Source organism: Orbicella franksi, chromosome 4 (assembly GCF_964199315.1).
Source record: "Orbicella franksi chromosome 4, jaOrbFran1.1, whole genome shotgun sequence".
Classification (NCBI taxonomy): Eukaryota; Metazoa; Cnidaria; class Anthozoa; order Scleractinia; family Merulinidae; genus Orbicella; species Orbicella franksi.
The window spans coordinates 12980149-12987300 of record NC_138148.1 but is presented as its reverse complement, the minus strand read 5'-3'; positions in this window follow the sequence as shown (position 1 = coordinate 12987300).

The following is a 7152-nucleotide window of genomic DNA, read 5'->3' as shown; positions in this document are numbered from 1 at the left end:
TATACGGCCAATAGTTTTGAGCGTTGTTATTTTTATTTTAGTTTATTTTAGTTTTCTATAGTTTGGGGTATTTTTTAACAAAACAATTATTCGGTTATTACAGCCAACTCGCCAGTGCCAGCCTCGTTAACTATCTATCATCAAACATCAAAGGCGCACGCGTAGAATAAATATGAAATAGCTCTCGTATGTTTTTTCGCACTTACAGCATTGTCAGACTTTTAAGAGTTGAAAACACTCCATCCGGTAAAAATGATATAGCGTTGTCAAACAACCATCTGTAGCAGAATGAGAACAAAAATAAAATAGGCCTCCACATGCGAATTCAGCTAGAATTCTCAGAGCCTTTTTTGTATCAGTAATTTATCTCATACCGTCTTCTGGCTATATAATAGGGACTTTATGCAAATCTCTGGGGAGGCGCGGTGGCCTCATGGTTAGTGCGCTCGTCTCCGGATCGAACGGTCCGGGTTGGAGCCCTGGCCGGGGACATTGCGTTGTGTTATTGGGCAAGACACTTTGTTCTCACAGTGCCTCTTTCCACCCAGGCGTATAAATGGGTACCGGCGAAATTAATGCTGGTAACCTTACTGGTAACCTTGCGATGGACTAGCATCCCATCCAGGGGGGAGTAGAAATACTTGTATTCGCTTCATGCTACAGAAACCGGGATAAGTTCCGGCCTGATAGGCCACTTGGCTCCTATGCAGACTTTACCTTTATGCAAATCTCTACGGTTGACGCTGGTACGACTGCCGAAAGTAGAATTCCCCCAAAATGAGACACTGCGCATGTACGTCGGTTGCATCCAGCCCTAGCGCTTTCTCGTCCTCAGAGTCCGCGCTCCTTTTGGTCAGCACCAAGAATCGCGACCTCTGGGAATGCCCAATTTTTTGAGCATACGCAGAGTAATCGTTGCGTATTCTCAGCCAATCAGATTTGTGAGACTTGACTTTGAGTATGCTCAGACTGACGGGAAGTCCGTGAATAGCGGGCTTCCGGTGTTCGACCTTCCCAGAGGTCGTGATTTTTGGTGCTGACCAAAAGGAGAGGGGCCTCTGGGGACGAGAATGGCCGTGGCGTAAAATCTGACTACGTGAGTCGGGATGTTTTGCCGTAATGGCTACTACGTCGCGTTTATTTCGCTTCTCCGGCCCTTTTTAACGGACATCTCGGCATTTTAAGAATTCCATTGGATACTATATCTTTTAAAGTCAAAGTGAAAGATTGTGTCAGGGTTGCCTCTCATAAGCTTGTAAATCCGTGTCCTGAACTTATGATAAGTTTTGGCAAAGGTATCGGAATGAGGAAGTGAATTATTCGTGTTCAGCACGAGGCTGGTTTTCTTCGATTAAGTTTGCTTTGAGGGTTTAGTGAAGATGATATATATTTGGACAACTCTACGACGTTATATTGCCTCTTTGAGTATTGATATATTAGTTTGCGATATTTGTCTGAAATAATATATTTCATCTGTCAAATGCTTATGTTACAAAGTGTATGGTATTCGCTTCCGCTGAGAAATAATCTTTTCGTCCTTGGAAGGGGGAATAACGGCCACCGTCGTTTGAGCGAAGCCATTTGGCTGTGAGAAACTAAGAGAGATTTTAAACTCCTTAAAAGAGATTTTAAACCCCTTAGTCGATATTTCTTCACCTTTGTATTTCGCTTTGCTAAACTTAATTAAATTTGGCAGACCACCCAGCCGTAGTGATTTGCTTAATCTCCCTAATTAATTCTCCGGCTTTTTCATTGCTCGATACCTTACAGAACTCCACTCAGAAGCAATGAAAGAATGTACTAAGTTTCTGAAAGAAATTTACGGCTTAAAATCGAAATATTCAAGTTACTCGCAGACAAGGAGAGAACATAATTGTCGACGTCCTGGTATCCATGGCAAAACTTTGATCGTACTAGAATTATATAAATTAATCGAAAGAAATGTTACTTTTCTTTTCGCTTATTATTCTCAAGGAACGCGAGACAAAGCCGAATTTGATTTTAAGACGGCATTACAGCAGGTTCGTTCATCTACAGAAAACTTATCAAAGGCAAAGGCCTGCTCCCGAGTAAGAGCCACACAAATGGCTGAAGGATTGTGATACACGACGAAAACGTTTCACTTGGGATCTTGCTTATCGTATGGCTCGAAAATGCACCAAAATCACCAAGCTAATTGAATTCCAGCATAAATTTCTGCACAGAAATATATCTACAAACAATTTTCTATTAAAAAATTGCTCTTGTCATGTTACATCCTCCTTCTGGAAAAACCGTAAGGTGGCTCTGAACCCTATGTACAGAATTTTTTTAAACTTTGCCAAAACTTGCGTCTTATTATGCTTATCAGAATATGATAGTATAAAAAACATTTCTTTTTGCCGTTTTTGACTTATAATCCCCTAAAGCAGTTTAAAGGTGTTTCTAGGAGGTCATACTGTTGCTTTGGGAACGTATTGTGTCACGAAAATTGCAACAACATGTTCACCAATGATTGGGCATTTTTTGATACCATGATTGTAGAAGCTAGTGAGAAAGGGTGGTTACAACCACCCATCAAAACCTAAGTGCTGAAAGCTGTTTTGAGCAGCCTTAAATCTGATTCATGATGAAGGAATTTTTACCGTGGAGAAATAAAGTTATAAACTCAACTGAACGGAACACATATAGTTTTTTGAATTTTTTTAAAAAAAGTTTTACTGTAAGGGGCTGAAACTTTTAGTAGCTTTTTATTGATCCTCTGCAGAAATGTTGATATGTCAAAGTTTGGCCAAAAAAATCAACGTTTTCGACATAATTCTTCATTTTTCCAGATTTGTACATCAAATTGCCGAAATTCACGCACTGTATATTTCATAACTACTCTGGCTTGCTTTTGCATTCATTTCCGTTGTTTCTTGACTGTTTAAGAAAATAGCAATCTTGAAGATGGCGCGTGCAAGATGGCGGGTCTAAGATAATGGGTCAAATGACCCCACCTGACGTCATATGACGTCATAACCGACGAAAATGGTATCATGTTGTAGAGTAAACTCAGGGCTATCTCATCAATGTAAATGTATTTCGCTGTGCACTAACAGTGGGAAAACTCAGGGTAGGGGTTCCATCAACCCCGCCCCCCTTGTATCACGGTGGGGGTATGAGTTAGCTTGTACGTCCAAGGGTTAAATTGAGTTATTCTTCTGCCTGCCTTTTATCTTTATGCTCCCATTATGAGATGGGAGGAAATTTTTGCTTTTCAGGTTATTGCCAGCTTTACAGCATTTTAGTATTCGATTCTCTCATATTACTTACAGTGTTTGCAGTCTCGTCAGGTTGGCAAACACTCCGTCAGGTAGAACTGTAATATCATTGTTACTTAAATACCTGTTAAAAGTATCAGGCAATACCAATTAAAACAGTAAGCTGTACGTTCGAGATTTAATTACGAGAACAACTCTCACTTTTGGGATAAACGATGGTTGTATGTTTCTGGAAACTGAATTAAATGGGACCTCTGTAGTTTTGCATATTGGCTAGTGCGCTGGACTGTATTCTGGATCGAGCGGTTCGGTGGGTAGGTTATTTTTTTTCGGTGAAACCAGTTAAGTCTTAAAGTATCCAGGGCTGCAAAGATGCAGTTAAACTAGACAATATTTTTATTGCGTTGTAAAATTAAAAGTACAATTATAACATGTCCGCGGGTAGCCGAGCTAATCTAGGCGGATCATGTTTACAGGAATTACATACAACTAAATACAACTAAAGGCAACAGGAGAGCTAAAGAACCTAAAATTGACAAGAATGACTAGAGACTGCTGATAAACTAACGGATGTGTGAAAAAGACCGTGATTAGGTGTGATGGTGGTTGGTTGGCTCGCCTCTGGGTAGCGGTCCGGGTTCGTCTCCTAGCCAGGGACATTGTGTTTTGTTCTTGAGAAAAATATTTCCTGGCTTTCACAGTGCCTCTCTCGACCCAGGTGTATAACAAAGTACTGGCAAACTGAAAAGAGGGAGGGGGGGGGGGGGTGGTGGTTGGTGACTCCGCGATGGACTGGAATCGCGTTCAGAAGAAGTAGAAATACTCCTAGTCGCTTCATTCCACTGAGACCGAAGATAAGCGCCGACTTGATGGGCCATTTCTTGCCAGAACTGTACTTTTAACTAACTTAACAAGAAACTTAGTTGAACAAAACAATTGGTTCCAACGTGCCATACTTATCACCAAAAACCAAGAAACTACTTTTGGCTGAAGATGACTTCCGCTCAGGATGTCGCAACGTCAGTCACCAAAACAACCACTCTAGGACGACCCTCTCTAGGGAAATCACATTATATGAACTAATAATTGGATAGTGCAATTCACTTAGAGTTTTAATTGGCTTTGCCATGGTATAAGAGCATTTATACAATGTCCTACAAATATGGAAGGCATACGACCAATAGTTTTGGGCGTTGTTATTTTTATTTTATTTCAGTTTTCCATAGTTTGGGGTATTTTTTAATACAACAATTATTCGGTTATTACAGCCAACTCGACAGTGCCAGCCTCGTTGGCTATTTATCATCAAACATCAAAGGCACTCGCGTAAAATAAATATTTAATAGCTTTGTATGCATTTTTCGCATTTACAGTGTTGTCAGACTTTTAAGAGTTGAAAACATTCCATCCGGTAAAAATGATAAAGCGTTGTCAAACAATCATCTGTTGCAAAATGAGAACAATAATTAAATAGGGCGCCTCATGCGTGAACAGCTAGAATTCTCAAAGAGCCTTCTTTCTGTCAGTAATTTATCTCATGCCGTCTTCTGGCTATATAATAGGGACTTTATGCAAATCTCTACGGCTGGCGCTGATACGGCTGCCGAAAGTAGAATTCCACCAAAATGAGACACTGCGCATGTACGTCGGTTGCATCCAGCCCTAGCGCTTTCTCGTCCCCAGAGTCCGCGCTCCTTTTGGTCGCGACCTCTGGGAAGGTCCAATTTTCTGAGCATACGCAGAGTAATCGTTGCGTATTCTTAGCCAGTCAGATTTGTGAGACTTGACTTTGAGTATGCGCAGACTGACGGGAAGTCCGTGAATCGCGGGCTTCCGGTGTTCGACCTTCCCAGGGGTCGTGATTTTTGGTGCTGACCAAAAGGAGAGGGGCCTCTGGGGACGAGAATGGCCGTAGCGTGAAATCTGACTAGGTGAGTCGGGATGTTTTGTCGTAGTGGGTACCACGTCGCGTTTATTTCGCTTCTCCGGCCCTTTTTAACGGACATCTCGGCATGTTAAGAATTCCATTGGATACTATATCTTTTAAAGTCAATTTAAGTCAAAGATTGTGTCACGGTTGCCTCTCATAAGCTTGTAAATCCGTGTCCTGAACTTATGATAAGTTTTGGCAAAGGTGTCGGAATGGCGAAGTGAATTATTCGTGTTGAGCACGAGGTGGTTTTCTTCGTTTAAATTTGCTTTGAGGATTTAGTGAAGATGTTATATATCTGGACAACTCTCCCGGGGGGGGGGGGGGGACTCCCATATAAAATGGACGGGGATGCTCGTCGGAAATTTTGAATTTAACCCCTAAAAGAGACCAATCTGGGCGTGGCCGAAGCTTATACAGACCCCTAAAAGAGACCAGTTTATAATACAGACAAATAAAAAGTACAATGACTTTTAATGATGGCAAAGACCTTATCATCGAATACTTTTGCCTACAAGTAGTTTATAAAAGTGTTGTCATAAGTCTTCAGCGCATCATATTCGATCATTTGGTGGAACAGCAAACTTTAAAATGTAAAAATTGTTAAAAAGAACTGTAACTGCAGAATATCCTTGAACAATATATACACCATACATTGTATTCCATATATGAAGGGAAAAAGCTGTAGAAGTGGCCAGCCAAACTTCGTATCAACGCCATTCCATGTCGTTTACGGCATTCCGATACACTACATGCATCAATATATACATAACCAACACATGGAAACGTTTGATCATCATATGGAAACAAAACTAGCATTAGCTTCAATTCAATACCTCGGAGAATACGTGGCATATTGTAACTATACAAATTCATTCAATCGTGATGACCTTTTTATCGTACATATATAAACAATTATATAAACAATATTTTTAGTCCGAAAATGTGTACAGACATTTGTCAGCGGACATAATCTGTTCCTCGAAGCTCAACCTGTGAAAACTTACTATCATTGAAATATTTTCACACAAGGCTGCTTACTTTGGTCAACCTTTTAAACATAAAAATATTTCTGTTGGCGTTCAAAATATTGTTGGTATGTTCAATAACTACTACGTCTTCTTGAACTTAATACGTCAAATATGATACTCTTCGAGTTTCGTATTACACTCTTGTAAAACAATAGACAAAGACATTTTGTTACAGTGTACTTTATTGTTTATATGAACCGAGTAAATATAAAGAATCAAAATTCTTTCTTTTTTGTTATTTTTCGCGTGCAACCCTAAACGAGACCTTGACGGCTAAAAATAATAAAATTTTGCCCAGAACACCCTAAGCGAGACCAAAATCCGAAATTTACACCCCTAAGCGAGACGACGAGCATCCCCGTCCATTTCATATCGGAGTCCCCCCCCCCCCCCCGGGACAACTCTACGATGTTATATTGCTTCTTTGAGTATTTATATATTTGTGTTCTTCACTCGATATTCTTTGAGATATTTGTCTGAAATAATATATTTCATCCGTCAAGTTCTTATGTTACAAATAGGATGGTGTTCGCTTCCGCTGAGAAATAATATTTTCGTCCTTGGAAGGCAAATAACGGCCATCGTCGTTCGAGCGAAGCCATTTGGCTGTGAGAAACTAAGAGAGATTTTAAACTCCTTAAAAGAGATTTTAAACTCCTTAGTCCATATTTCTTTCATCTTTGTATTTCGCTTTGCTAAACTTAATTAAATTTGGCACACTACCGAGACGTACTTTCCCGGACTTTTTTTGTCACGGCAACCGTAGCAGCACCAGCCATAGTGATTTGCTTAATCTCCCTAATTTTTTTTCGCGCTTCGACTTGCTTGGTAAATTTGAACAAATTAATTAAATTTATGAGTTTGAATAACGATAAATTTGCTTAAAATTAATTCTTCGGCTTTTTCATAACTCTATACCTTGAAGAACTCCACTCAGAAGCAATGAAAG